The sequence below is a fragment of the Rhineura floridana genome, chromosome 2, assembly GCF_030035675.1.
Source record: "Rhineura floridana isolate rRhiFlo1 chromosome 2, rRhiFlo1.hap2, whole genome shotgun sequence".
In the NCBI taxonomy this organism is placed as follows: domain Eukaryota; kingdom Metazoa; phylum Chordata; class Lepidosauria; order Squamata; family Rhineuridae; genus Rhineura; species Rhineura floridana.
The window spans coordinates 2,170,311-2,185,947 of NC_084481.1; the positions used below are offsets into that span (position 1 = coordinate 2,170,311).

The 15,637-nt window shown below is 43.0% G+C and overlaps 1 protein-coding gene across 2 annotated transcripts in view; it reads left to right on the forward strand.

The window, feature by feature from the left end:
* Positions 1-15,637, forward strand: part of RB1 (RB transcriptional corepressor 1) — an 89,765-nt gene that overhangs the window by 44,243 nt on the left and 29,885 nt on the right. The window lies entirely within an intron of this gene.

Here is a 15,637-nt window from a genome sequence, read left to right on the forward strand (position 1 = left end):
AGTACTGTTATGGGAACTGCTGACCCTGTACTGGCTCTCTAATTACATAGTCCCATCCTGGGTGCTGGCTCTTACATGCTATTGAAAAAGGCCCAATTTAGGTGTGATATTAAGTGAACCGATAACCACCAAAAATGTTTCCTTGTGGATGAAGGTTCACAAGACTAACATTCTTTTTTTGTAAATTGCACAGGCAATGTCAGAATTTCCCTGACTGCATTATGGCCAATTTATATGTCCCTTTTTATGCTTCTGGCTTCCATAGTGCACCGTGGAACCATATGGGCCAAGTGGGTAACAAGGCTTTTCACCATGCTAATGGTGCCACTCCCTGTGCGTGCAAGAAACCTTATCATTCTGCTTTCTTTTTGTCACATTGACCAATTTTGTGTATGTCCCCAGTTCACGTTGCTGTGGGACATGGGACCTGCACATTCAGTAACAGTACTGTAGTGGCAAATTTAGAAGTGCAAGCTGTCCTCATGCCACACCCCCTCAGGCAGCCAAGCCCCCTCACAGCCTGCCTCTCTCTCACACACGCACACACACTGCCACCATCAATCCACCATCCCCCTCCACCCCCAGTAACACGGACAAGAAGGAGGCAGGAGAGAAGTCCCCCACTGCCGACTGAACAATAGAGCAAAGTCTTCAGCAATAGCCTCTCCAACAGTGTCAGACCGCAGAGGACGAAAAAGGCAGGAAGAGGAGGAGCTATACCACAGGGCTGGGGTGCGCAAATATCTGCAGATAAAACAAAATTGGGATGGATAGCTTAATACTCTGGAGAACAGAAACAAAATTCAAAGTGATCTTGATAGGCTGGAGCATTGGGCTGAAAACAACAGAACGAAATTTAACAGGGATAAGTGCAATGTTTTACACCTAAGGCAAACCAAATGCAGAGCTATAAGATGGGGGATACTTGGTTCAGCAATACTACATGCGAGATGGATCTTGGGATTGTTGTAGATCACAAACTGAATATGAGTGAACAGTGTGATTTGGCTGCAAAAAAGGCAAATGCTATTTTTGTTGGATGTTATATCTGGCGCAAGCAGATGCCCAGGATGCAGAACAGTATAGTGACAGGCTAGATGCCAGTTGAAGCAATGAGCCAGACAAGTAATAAGTTTTAAGAGTTACTTTACTGACAATATATCACAAGCTCTCTCTATACAAACTCCTCGACCCCCACACTCTGCAAGTGTCTGCTGGCCCTCTATATAGATAAGGCCAGCTGCCCGAGCCTAGGTTGCATAGCAACGTGTCCTTGAAGATGGCTCGAGCTCTGCCAACTTTCGCTTCTAATCCACGTAGCTCACTTGTGGAAATTTAACCTCTGCTTCCTCGGTTTAATAGCCAACAATCCCCCACCTTAAATTTTGACATTCTGCCAGTTACATTTCTTTTCCATTTACATGTGTTACATTTCATATTTACATTTGCATCATCTGGTTTTACAGCCATTACATTTCATTAGAATCTTAGCATCATTTTTATTACATACATTTATTACAGCAATTATTTATTACTCTTCATGATTTCCATCATCCCACTTTTTCCAGTTACTGAAGTCTATATGTTTAATGGAATTTATTTTAAATCTAACAGGTGGAATACCTTTGGTTGTTCTCTCTGATCTGCGTGGTTGTATTTCTGCCTTAGTGTCTGTGTCTGTGTCAGGCGATTCCTCTGTTTCTCTCTCAGAGCTAGAACTTGATTCACTACTGCTGCCTGTTTCTTCTTGTTTTATTGGTACTGTATCTGCCTGTTCTTGTTCATTACTAACTTCAGTGTTTCCCAACTCCACATATGTTTTCTCTTCCCAATCCTGCTCTATTGCTTGCACGCTTCTGCTTAACACCACAGACCTTTGTTTTGGCATCCAAATTCTGTAATACGTGTTTTCAAATCCCAGCATGTACCCTTTGTCTGCTCTCCTTTGCAGCTTCCCTGTCCTTTTATTTTTGGGAACATGTACCCAGCATTCTGCTCCAAACCTAATCAAATGTTTTAATCTGGGTTTTCTGTCATACAATTTCTGATAAGGAGACATTCCAGTGGCCTTATGGAATATTCTGTTTTGAATGTAAGCTGAATACAGAACACACTCTCCCCAGAAACCTTGTGTTAAAGAGGAGTCACACAGCATTGATCTTATTGAGTCCTGAAGCAACCTGTTCCAGCGTTCAGCTAACCCGTTCTGATGAGGACTATAAGGGGCTGTTAACTCCTGTTTTATTCCTCTTTTATCCAAGTATTCAGTAAAAGAGTGTCCTAAGAACTCTCCTCCTTGATCTGATCTTATTCTCTGTATTTTGACACCAAACTGCACTTCAATTTTTGTAACAAATCTTTTCAGTTTCTCTGCAGCTTCACTTTTAGCTTTTAGTAAATAAACAGTGCAGAATTTTGAAAAATCATCAACTATTGTCAGGAAATATCTTGCACCCCCCTGAGTAGGTTGAAATGGCCCCACTAAGTCCACGTGTATTAATTGATAAGGTGCATTTGTACTGGGCATGGCTTCTTTGTTCTTTGCAGCCACAACTGCCCTAGTTTGTTTACACACGTGGCAGTCTACATATTTTTCACAGTTTCTCAATGTCACATCATTACTGTTCTCTGTTGTTTTCACCACATTTTCATATCCTATATGGCCTAGTTTTCTGTGCCATAAATGAACACAATTATTATGGGGTTTCTCATTAGCACACATGAGTACATGATTTGTTTGTTTCAAGTATAAGAAGAACAATGAGTTCCTCACTATTCCTTTCATGAATATTTTTCCTCATTACATGCACTGAACCCCTTTTGAACATTACTGTGAACCCCATTTCATTGAGTTTCGACACAGCCATAATGTTGCATTCAATATCAGGAACAAACAGCGCATCAGTCATAATGGTATTGAAACCTGCTAATTTCACTGTTCCCCTACTTTTGATCTGTTTCTTAGATCCATCAGCCATTATTACATGATCCTCTACGTCACAAAATGTATGAAACATGGATTTATCTTTGATTATACTATTTGTTGCCCCACTGTCAATTGCCCATAATTCTTTACAGTTATTTCCCTGCTCATTGTTAATACATTGCTTATTCTTACTAGCATAGATCACCTGTACACATGGTTTTCTTCCTCTTTCTCTTCTTCTTGCTTCACAATTCCTTTGTAGATGTTGCCTGGAACCACAAAAATAACATGCCTTTTGTCCATACAGTCTCTCTTGTGCAGCTTTGTTGTTCTGTTTTTCCACGTGTTTAGACTCAGTCCTTTCTTGCTTTGCCATTTCTTGCCTTCTTTGAAATTCTTGTAAAAGTTTTCCTTCTATGTAATCCATATTGAGATTTGCATTGTCCATTGCTTCCAAAGAGCTCACCAGACTATCATAACATGAATCTAGTGAAGATAATGTGATATACACTTTTTGCGTTTGAGAATGTTCAATTTCACGTTCTGACAACTCAGTAAACAGTCTGTTTATTTCCAACAAATGCTCTAACATGGTTGTATCTCCAGATAAGCGCATCTGATACAATCTTCTGGCAAGATATATTTTAGAACTGGCAGTCTTTTTCACATGAATATTTCTTAAAGTTTCCCAGGTTTCCTTAGCTGTTGTTGCATCACGCACGTGCAGTAATTGAGAATCATCAATAGCAAGAACAATTAACGCCTTTGCCCTCTCATCCAGCCTTCTCCAATCTGCTGGAATAGGCACCCCGGCGGGTGGGTCTTCTGCGATAGCTTTCCACAGGTCTTCTTTCACTAGAAAAGCCTGCATTCTCTGTTTCCAAGTGCCATAATTTTTCCCTGTCAGCCTTTCCAAGGGAATCCCGGCCGATAACGTAATAGACATACTTTCACTTTTCACAGTTCACCGCCTTTGTAATTAGAGCTTCTCACCTCTGTCCTTCAGTCAGTTATTCCCATGGCTCTCTCACAGCTTTCAGCTCAGCTTTCGGTTTCTCCGTCTTTCTGCTGTTTTACTCGCTGGTCTGCAGTTCTGGCTTTTCTCTGCCGCTTTTCTGCAATCCTCAGCACCAGGTAACCATCAGCACCAGGTAACCATCCTCTGCTACCACTTGTTGGATGTTGTATCTGGCGCAAGCAGATGCCCAGGATGCAGAACAGTATAGTGACAGGCTAGATGCCAGTTGAAGCAATGAGCCAGACAAGTAATAAGTTTTAAGAGTTACTTTACTGACAATATATCACAAGCTCTCTCTATACAAACTCCTCGACCCCCACACTCTGCAAGTGTCTGCTGGCCCTCTATATAGATAAGGCCAGCTGCCCGAGCCTAGGTTGCATAGCAACGTGTCCTTGAAGATGGCTCGAGCTCTGCCAACTTTCGCTTCTAATCCACGTAGCTCACTTGTGGAAATTTAACCTCTGCTTCCTCGGTTTAATAGCCAACAATTTTAGGCTTCATTAACAGAAGTATAGTTTCCAAATCACGTGAAGTACCTCTGTTTGGCACTGGTTAGGCCTCATCTTGAGTACTGCATCCAGTTCTGGACACCACACTTTAAGAAGGATGCAGACAAACTGGAACAGGTTCAGAGGGCAACAAGGATGATCAGGGGACTGGAAACAAAGCCCTATGAGGAGAGACTGAAAGAACTGGGCAAGTTTAGCCTTGAGAAGAGAAGACTGAGGGGAGATATGATAGCACTCTTCAAGTACATGAAAGGTTGTCACACAGAGGAGGGTCAGGATCTCCATTGTTTATTTATTTATTCATTTATTATACTTGTATACTGCCCCATAGCCGAAGCTCTCTGGGCGGTTTACAGTAACTAAAAACAAATACAATTTAAAATACATCTTTTTAAAAAAAGATTATCCCACAGTGCAGGACACAGAATAATGAGCTCAACTTACAGGAAGCCAGATTTCAACTGAACATCAGGAAAAACTTCCTAACTGGTAGAGTGGTACAACACTGGCACCAATTACCTAGGGAGGTGGTGTGCTCTTCAGCACTGGAGGCATTTTAAGAGGCAGCTGCACAGCCACCTGTCGGCTGTCGTTTAAATTGGATTCCTGTATTGAGCAGGGGGCTGGACTAAATGTCCTTATAGACCCCTTCCAACTCTACTTTTCTATGATTCTAATTCTGACCCTCCCCAGTCAGAATTAAGTGGATTTTTTCCCCGCCCCAGCCTGCAGCCTATCTCTTGCCCCACAGTGTGGTGCCTCTTCTTCCTGTTCCTCCTCTGTGGTCTGGCCCTGCTCGGAGAGGCTGTTGCAGAGGCCTCTGTTATATTGTTCAGCCCAGGGCTCCCCTCCTTTTCTGTCTTCTCCTCCATGGGGGTGGAAGATCTGAGGGGGCCACAGGGTGGCACCTTCAGAAAAACCAACATGTTGGCGTCCCTACAGCAGTATTCACTTGTTTAATAGTAACACTAACATTGCAGTGCTAATGTATTAACTGGCCCAAAAGAATGGAACCTGGGAATTAGCCTTACTTGTTTCTTTGTTTATGTGTTTATTTAAAATATTTCTATCTCGCCCTTCTGCCCTACAATAGGGCACTCTGGGCAGCTACAATAAAATTGCACACATATATAATAAAATACACAATAAAAACACAAAACAATACAGTAAATTAAAATGCATAAAATACTATTAAAATACATAAAGTGCATTATGCGTAGACATACAAACATACATACATGTATAATATATGTGCATACACATATAAGAAAGTGAGAATAAAAGAACTTAAAAGAAAAAAATAAAAGATAAAAAACTTTAAACATTATATTGCATTATTATTGGCTTTAGAGCTGTTATAACTTGTCATGAAACTACTGTTTTGAAATGTAAACAAGGGGGGAAAAGATGAATGGAGCTGTGTTTTGCAGAGAACGTTTAAACCCCTGTGCTTGTTTGCATAACTTTAGATGGTCATATCTTTTGGAACATGACTTTCAAGGCTTACCAGCAAAAACAATTCTGTATTTATTTTAAACTAGTTATAAATAAATAAATAAAATATGCTACTTTTTTTTTTTTTGTTATAACCAGTTTCTCCAAGCAGTTTATGGAAGTACAAGGCATGGTCTGGGTTTTTGAACTGAATAGCAAGGCAGAGGATGATGTGCTTCTGTTAAATTATGTATATTGATGCAGAGAAGGGAATGGGATGCAAGTCTGTTGTCTCCAAGACATGATTGAAGTGTCAGATCATGTTTATCCAACATAGTTGAATATAGAGCGATCAAAAGTTGCTTACGGGATCATCCTCATCTCGAAAAATAAAAAAACGCATTCTGCAGTGCATCTTCCTTAAATCAGTCTCTCTCAGCTGCAGAATTATTTAGCCCCGTAGATGGCAGACTTTCTCATCTTATACTGTGAAGTATCAGCTATGAAAACATGCTCTTTGCAGGTCATAATCTCTGTTGCATCTTTCTTCCTCCACAGGGTTTATGGCAGATGGGGCATAGTATATAACGTATTCCCATCTGTGATACCTTACATCTCGCAGCAGCGGAAGGAGGTGAGCGGGAGGGAAGTAGCTAGCTGTGGCAGGTAAAGTGGGTAGAGGCATATAGTTTAGCATCAGGCTGTGGTTTCGTGGAGACGTTTTAACACCAGGATTAAGGCCTGCTGAGGCTGTATTCTATCTGTCTGTGTGGCTGTGGCTGCCCAGGGCACTCCCCAAACCAGCAGACCTTGCAGTCATGCTGGGGAACAGAAGGATATAAGCCAAACCTGCTAGGGACAGCGATTGGTGACACCAAAGGGGGATCGCCTCTTTGGGTTGCTTCTTCAGGATGCGACGAGGGCAAGGGCTCACCCCTTTGTAATTAGTTTTATAGGACAGGCTTTTATGTGTGGTATTGCTGGTTTGTTTTTTCCTCTGGGGGGATTGTTGTATTTTCTCTGGGCCATTTCCAGGGTGAGAGGCTAGAAGTGTTCTGGAATGGTGTATGTTAGTGAAAAGTAGTTTCATCCAGCATGAAACTGTATCCTTCCAGGGTGGGAGACGGGGAGCCATCAATAGATATCTGAGGTGATAGCTGGAGTGTGAGTTGGATCTGATAGTTTGCTTTGACTGTCTCCTTGTTCAGTGTTCCCCACCACTAACCTCTGCTGTGTTCCTTTGTTTTACTAGAGGTGGGTCAGGGAGTATGTGTCTTGGCCAGGGACAGGAGGAGGGTGGGAGTGGGGCTGCTAGCCCTGTGATAGTGGGTCAGGGGAGATATGGTAGTGGGCAAAAGTATACAGGGGGAGGAGGGCTAGTTACATCAAAGCCCTTACTCCCATTGCGTCACCTGCTGTGTTTCAGAATTTGGGAATGCCAGTCAGCTGACCTCCTGGCCTTGTGGTGGTGGTGTTAAATCCCAGGTCTGCCAAATAAAACATCTATCATCCATGATTTGATCAGGGATGAGGGGACAGGCTTGTCATATATAACTGAGATCTGGGCGGATGAGCTTGTGGCCCAGTGGTAACCCAGCTATGTCTGCCTGGGTACTCGGTATAGTACTATTACAGGTACGAGGAAGGAGGAGTTGCAGTCCATAAAAATTCCATCTCCCTCGACCAATCCGCACTGTGTCTGGGTTTGAGGCATTGTTTGTGGGTTGGGCCAGAGAGCCGGAACAGGGATGTTAATGTATTGTCCACCCCACTGCTCTAAAGCCTCCCTAACTATGAAGGTAATCTCAGACGTGGTGTTGGAGAACTCTTTCATGGTGGTGTTGGAGGATGTCAGTATCCATGCCGAGTCTGCCTCAAATGGGCCATCTCAGGACTTCATGGTTTCCATGACAACCATGGGGTTGTCTCAACACATGTGGCTGGGCATACCCTCAACCTGGTCTTTGCCATAGAGCAGCTTGGTAATACTCCATTGATTCGGAGATTCACTGTGAGGCCATTATCATGGACAGGCCATTCCCTGGTAAGCTTTGGGCTGAATACAGTAGGGCCAAACCTCTGTAAAGCGGAATTCATTGAATAGAATGGCGCGCGATGCCCGAAAACCGCTGTAAAAGCGGAACAAGCGCCGTATGAGTGGGGCTTTCGTCTGATTGCATCTAATTGAGACCGCTGCATTAGCGAGGCGCTGTAAAGTGGGGCCCTTGTATAGCTACTCTGCAAGGGTGTGGAGGGTCCTTGTTTTGTTTTACTATAATAATAATAATAATAGCAGCAGCAGCAGCAGCTTTCACATATTTTACCCCTTTCTTGTACTGTTTCTTCTCCTTTTGTTTTGCTGCAAAACAAACCTGTGAGGCGGTGGAGGCTGGCCCATTAGGGAAAAGGGCCCATTAGGGAAAAACCCCAACCAGCCCCTACCTGCCTGCCTTCTTACTTACAACCAGTCCAGAGGATGGCCCTGCCTGTCCGCTTCCTCCTTAGTTTCAATGTTGTCTCTTGTGGAACTTGGCAGGGAGGAGGGTGGGGACAAAACTAGAAATAGTTGGCTGTGGCTCCACCTACCGTTTGGGCTGCCAGCGTTCCGCCCTACCAGATCCAGTGTGCACCAGCCACCACTGCTTGGGAGGGAGGTAGACTTAAGGAAGCTTTTTATGCAGGACTGCCCAGGGAGCTTCATGGCTGAGCTTTTGAACTTTGAAATTTTGAAATTTGAACTCCCCCCCCCCACTGCCTTAGTTCAACTACTAGGGGTAGTTCAGCTAGCCCTTGATAAAAAAAACTACTTGAGAACCTTGTGTATGAAAGGTCTTGTACGTTTTTGAAAAGAATCCTGTTTCAGAAATAATTAAAAGTACATAATTATTAGTTACAGTTGTGAAATGTTTGCAACTTTATTCTCTTCCGTTCTAGCAAGAACTGGTTTTCCTGATGAGGCACTCTATCTCATCTTTAAACAAAGGGTTGTGCCACCGACAGTTAAGCTTCTAGCAAATTGAGATGTTCTGGAAAGTTCAGATGAAACTGTTAAATCAGCCTTGGTTAAAAGATCACATGGTGCGGTAGATGAACATGTGCTAACATGCTGCTCACAAAATTCTCAGATCTTCATTCTTGAGATCTTTAGACACAAAGGAGTATGTGTCATAATAGGGCTTGTAATTTGAAAATAAAACTGAGGCCCTGAAATATAAATAAATATTACTGTGTCTGTATGTTGGTGGAACGTGACCAAAAGTAGAGGCCAGTACTCAGAGAGAAGATTACTTTTAAAAAGTAATAAATTACAGTTACAATTACATGGCCCAAAAAAGTAGTAATCACCGTTGCAACAGCTCTGAAAGTAACTAATTACTTTACTTTTTCTCAAAAGTAATCACTTACATTTCAGTTGCTTTTTTAAAAAAATGCCTACAAGGTGCTGGCCTTAGCTGCTGCACATCTAAGTAGTCTAAAACATTAAAAATAAACACACACATATAGAGGTAGTAGAATATTTTTTTTTATCCATAAGATAGCAATGGTGGTCTCTCCATTTGTAAGGGAGGTGGGGAGGGAGGCAGAGGCCACTACTCAGATATTTGCACGTCAAACCAAGTGCAACCCCCTCCCCTATTCAGCCAGCAAGCATAATCTCTCTCACTTAACCACCTCCCAGACCCTGCCCTGCCGCCAACTAAGGGACACTCACCCAAGCAAACATTTTCCCCTGAGATGCAAAAAAGTTAAAATACTGCAAATGCAGCACAGTAGCCAGAGAGGGTGGTGGAGGCTACTTTGTGTTCTCACACACACACACACACACACACGTTGTCATCTTTCACCTCCACAGTTCTTTATCTCCATTCTGCTGCTGCCTCCTTCTCCTCCTTTATCCATGTTCTTGCCGTCCGGCTCCTTTCTCCCTCCACTCGATTCTTCTTCACCACCGTCCATTTTTTTAAACAATTGTTTTGTCCACTCCACCCCATCTCGCTCTCCACATCCTCCCTCGTCGCCTCCTACCCACCCACAGAGCATGAGGGAAGAGCGATGCTGCACAGAAGCCCAGTTTGAGGCACATGATTTTCATCCACAAATCAGAGGAGCAGAAGACTTCCCCTGCTCCCTCCCAAGTAATGCCCAAAAGTAATGCTGGAAACATTACAGTTACTCCACAAAAGTAATAAAATTACTCCTAGTTCTATACCATCAAAATGTAAAGGAATTACCCACTCGTTCCTCAAAAAAGGAATGAATTACAAGTAATTCGTTATTTGTAACGAATTACTTCCAAGCTCTGCCACTACTAGGCTGTGTGGGAGTGCACGTACTGTTGGGCACTGCTTCCCAAGGTGTATGGAGTGCCTCTGGGAAGCATTATTTAGTCTTTCCCCTACTCATTCTTTCCTGAGGGAGAATCTGGGGAGAAATGTGTGCTATTAGAAGCCACTGGTCTAATGTGCTCTGTGCATTACAAAGTAAAACAAAAACTACACATAAGAGATGCATACCATTACTTGGTAATATATTCTACCTCAGTGGTCCCTCCCCTCTTTTTCCTATTTATTAGAATTTTGTAGCCAGTGACAGTAAATTGTGGAACCATTTATATTTAACTGATTAATGTTTGAAATAGGTTATTATGTTTGGTATGATTGAAAACTGTTTTCAGTGTTGTATATTTGTTTTTTCTGATAGATTGCCCTTGACAAACGGTGACGTGTACCCGAAATGCATCAGTCATTTATGAAAAACATTCCTGTTTCTGCTACTGGCTTTTTCACTGGCTTGGTGCTTTGAGGGTCCCCCCGCCTCAGTTTGTTACTGTTGTTTTTGGGTGTCTCCCTCCTCGCTTCCTTGGTGGATGCTACCACACAACTAGTGGGACAAATTTGCCCACCTCTGCAGCTGCGTTTGGTAGGAAGGCCAAATGCTCATCAATCTCGCCAGAGAATAGCAGCACACTCACCATGGCGAGCATGTTTTTGAAGTTTGTACTATAAAATGTATGCAGTGCTGTTGGGCACATCTGTTGAACTGGCTAGCTTAATTATTTAAAAATCTCTTCTGGAAAGCTAAAGAGTGATTTCATTAAATCAGTATAACTGCTTTTAAATATCAAGTATTTAATCTGCCCGTTGAATGCTGGAAGCTGTAAAAATAATTAGAAATAACTAAATTAGTATGAGCTGTATCCAAAGCTGTCTGAGTGTGAATGGAATGGAATTTTGCTTGTGCAACTTCCTCCCCTCCCCTCCGCAGCTCCCCCATTCAAAATGCATCCTGGAGTCCTCTACAGCAGATTTTGAAAGCGTAGAGGGGGTGGAGGGGAAGGTGAAGAGTTCCGTTTCGCAAGTGGAAGTCCGGTTATGCAGTGTTGGATTCCACCCTGTTTCTCCCAATGCATTTCAGCTGCCAGAATCTTGTAACATGTTCCGTTTGATTTTTTAAATCTACTAATAACCAGAGCAACAATGTCCTTAACTAGAGACAACTGTACACAGGGTTTGGCCCTGTCTGTAAAGTATGTGATGGTGGTCTGCAAAAACAAACTTACTTTCACTGAGCTAATTGTTACAGTTATAATGGCAGATTACGTGTTAGTATTAGGCTTTCTGAAATAAAAGTATTTTTATTTCTTTACTTCACTTCAATAATTTTTACAAACAGTTAACTGTGCTCAATGCATTTGAGACCAGATAGCATAGATTTCTCAGTGGAATTGGACAAAGTAAACAACAAACTATCTGTATAAGTAGACTGATTCCCACAAGCTCCTGGGTAGCTGTCTCTCGAAGCAGCTGAGGTCCTAGTAAGTACTGTTAGGACTGGGACCCCCTGCCTAACTCAGAGTTCAGAGAGAGGTTGCACTCAATCTTCAAGCCTTTTGCATCAGCACCAGGCTGGGTCACGGATCATAAAAGGCCAGCAGCCCTTGGGGAGCCCCTTGGGATTTCCAAGGGTGCTACTCTTTCTATTTTTTTCTTTTTGCCACTCTAGAGGAGGTTGGATAGCGGGGGGGGGGGAGGAAGCGAAGGCCTGTGTTTCCTTTGCAAGGTGAGAGCCTGTGCTGTGAATTGTATGATAGGATTGGATGATAACATGATAAGAGAAAGTTGCCAGATGCCTTCAGAGTGAGAGCCTGTAACGGGTAGAAGGCTGGCCCTCCCTGCGGGTGAGATGTGTATGTGTGGGGAATAGATGTGCCCTAGTGTGACAGGAATTGGGCGGGTCTTGTGTATTTTCAGTAACACTGTTCCCACTTCTGTCAGATGCCCACTGGGATAACTGGTTTTTTCGGTGGGCTGTTGTTGTTTGTATTATGTGTTTAGCAGGAGCCTTGGAAAGGAGGGGCATGTTTCAGTGATCATAGGTGGAAGGAAGTATAGCCATGGGGAGGTGGTAAATTACCATGGAAGAGAGGGCATGGCTATCTATACCTTGTTCCTCGCTCCCAGTCCTCCCATGGAAGGGTTCCTGGTTGCTAGTCTGCTGTGCCCACTGGCCTGTGCTTGTTGCCGTTTAATTCCAGACTGGTATACAATAAGACCACACTTATCCATGATTTGATTGTGGATGAGGGTGCTGATCTGCCATGTATTACTGAGCGCTGGGTGGGTGAGCTGGGAGGTGTTGATCTGACCCAGCTATGCCCACCAAGATACTCAGTGCAACAGCAGCACAGGCTGCAGTAGTGGTAGTAGGAGTTTCATAAGACTTCCATCTCTATCACTAGGAAACCGCTCTGTCTTGGAACTGGCTGTGTAGATCTTTACCTGGTATCTGGCCAAGGAGACAGTTAACTAGCGTTGCTGCTGGTGTATGGTTCACACTGTTGCCCAGCAGCTTCTCTGACTGAGCTGGTGGAGGCAGTCTTGGTCGTGGTGTTGGAGGAGCCCAGGATGATAGTCCTGGGTGATTTCAATATCCATGCTGAGGCTACCTCTAGTGTTCCAGCTTGCGACTTCATGGCCTCCATGACGACCAAGGGGATGTCTCAAGTTGTCCCTAGTCCTACACATTGGACAGAGCTTGACTTTGATTTGTTTTTTGCTTCAGATGGAGGAATGGGTGATCTGGAGATAGTCGGGATAGATGGCACCCTGTTGTCATGGTCAGATCACGTCCTGGTGAAGTTTAGACTTACAGCTCCAATCTTCCACTGCAGGGGTGGTGGATAGATTAAGATGGTCTCCCCCTGGAGATTTTCAAGGTGTTGGTTTTGGTTTAGAAAGCCCTATACAGCTTGGGACCAGAATACCTGAAATATTGCCCCTTATATACCCAGTCGATTACTGTTCTCTGTAGGTTAGGGTCTCCAGCAGATACCATCTCATTAGGCAATCTGTTCCACACAACATTGGAAGTGGACTTTTTGTGTTGTGCCACCAGCACTTTGGAGTTCCCTCCCCTTAAATATTAGACAGAGACTGTCTCTGTTGTCCTTTTAGTGTCCACTGAAGACCTCTTTCAGCAAGTCTTTTAAGTAGATACCTTTATCCCAGTCTGCATCTGTATTGGAATGGTTTTTTTAAGATTTTTGTTTCAAATATGTTTTTATTGCTTTATTACTTCTTGTTTGCTGCCCTGGGCTCCTTTTGGGAGGAAGGGAGGGATATAAATTTGACAATAGTAACAGCAAGAACAATAACAACAATGCAAGAGTATTTAAAGTCAGTCTAAACAAGCCAACTTCAAGTCATGAAGCTTGTTTATTTAATCCTTGTTTGTTTTAAACCAGGATCGCTGATTTGTATGAGCCTAACAGTTTGCTCAGGCTTGCTGAGGGTCATGCCCCAGATATCCTCTGCCCAGCATGTCAAAATAATGCATTCTGAAGCAAAACATTTTTAAGTTCCTTGAATAGCTAAACTATACATGTTCGGCAACATTAACCTCCGTGATTAAAGTATGTGTGTCTTTGTGTGTGTGTGTGTGTGTGTGTGTCTCACAGTAGGTAGGATTTATTAATCTTCACAAGATTCTTTGAGCCTCTTATGGTGATTGATACATAAAAAATTGTTCATAGAACATTGAACATAAATTGGTTGTATGATTTACTAATTCAGGTTTTGTGCCTGCATGAAAGACAAACCTAAGGAGCCAAATTAAGTCCCAGATATGAAAACACTGGCCCAGTTCAGATATCACACTAAACTATGGTTTAATGCTACATGCACAAGTAGAACAGAGCCCAAGCTTACGCTTTGGGGCTTCTTCCACACAACCCAGAGATCACATTTTAAGACAAATTCTAGTTGAACAAACTATGACATACAGTTGCAGCCAGTGTGTTCATCCTGTGTGAAGACTTGACATTTGTATGGCACAGTTCCCACATACTATCGCTATTTTGATGTGAATAGCTGTTCCTGGTGCAGGACAGCCTGGCCTCATTGTTCATGATCTGGTGACCTCTGCCTGGACTACTATCATATGCTGTACAGGGGGATGCCCTTGAAGACAGTCCGAAGGCTTTAGCTAATGCAGAATGTGGCTGCTAGGTTGGTAAGTGGGGCGGCCTGATGGGACAATGTGCCTCAAGTCCTGAAAGCACTGCACCGTCTGCCAGTGAGCTACCAGGCCCAATTCAGAGTGTTAGTACTAGCATGCAAAGCCCTAAATGTCTTGGAACACAAGTACCTACAAGAGCACCTTCCCTAATATTAACCACCTTGGGCCCTATGTTCAGCAGGGGAGGACCTGGCAGTGATGCTGCCACTGGGGACTGCCCAGTTGGTATTGACATATAACAGGACCTTTTTGGTAGTGGTTTCCTGTTTGTGGAATGCCCTCCCTGGTGAGAAGGCTGGGATAGAAATTGACTAAATAAATAAAACTGCCTCCGTTAGTGATGTCCTTTTCAACCTGGGAAGTTTTACAACTGCTCTGATAGTCATAAACCCTGACTAGCCAAAGAGTCTTTCCTGATACCATGATGTGATGATCCCAAGGTAAATGCATTTAGATCTCATTTGGGAGAGTTAATGCTTTGCAATTTAAATAAGTAAGACTTACTCATGCTTGCTTTTGGTGGATCCTGTCCACAAAGTAACCCCCCCATCCTCCCCCAAAGACTTCACACATTGGTTCTTTTAGTCAGTTCTAAGACCTATTGAAATATTAGTAACTTTTGACTGAAATGTCAAATGAATGATTGAAATTTTACAGCACCAAAGCTTGTTAATAATATGATTTTCATAGCCAGGAAGCCTGCTATATTTCTAGTGCTTTTAATTACCATATTCTATTTTGAACAGTTTTTTAAAAATGTTGTTTTATTTACTAAGAGCCTGCAAGACACCAAATCCAGAGCTTGGATAAGTTATTTTTTTAAACTACAACTCCCATCAGCCCAATCCAGTGGCCATACTGGCTGGGGCTGATGGGAGTTGTAGTTCAAAAAAGTAACTTTTCCAAGCTCTGACCAAATCATATTGGGTTGTATCCTAATGGCTTCTGTGAGCACAATGAGACTTCTCCTCCCTTTCCGCCTCCTATCACCCCAAATCTACTCCCAGGGTTTCCCCAGCCCTCGGGAGCAGATTTGGGGTCAGTGGGGGGGGAGACAGAGAGGGAAGGGAAGCTCCATTGAAGAAGTCTTTCTGTCATATACAGTGATTTCATTTCATACAACCCATTGAACCTGTTTGGTAGAGCTGAACTGTGAAAATATGAATTACTCAAAGGTGAGATGCTGTATATGAAACAATGAAATTCAAGGCAGAAATGCTGAAAATAAAG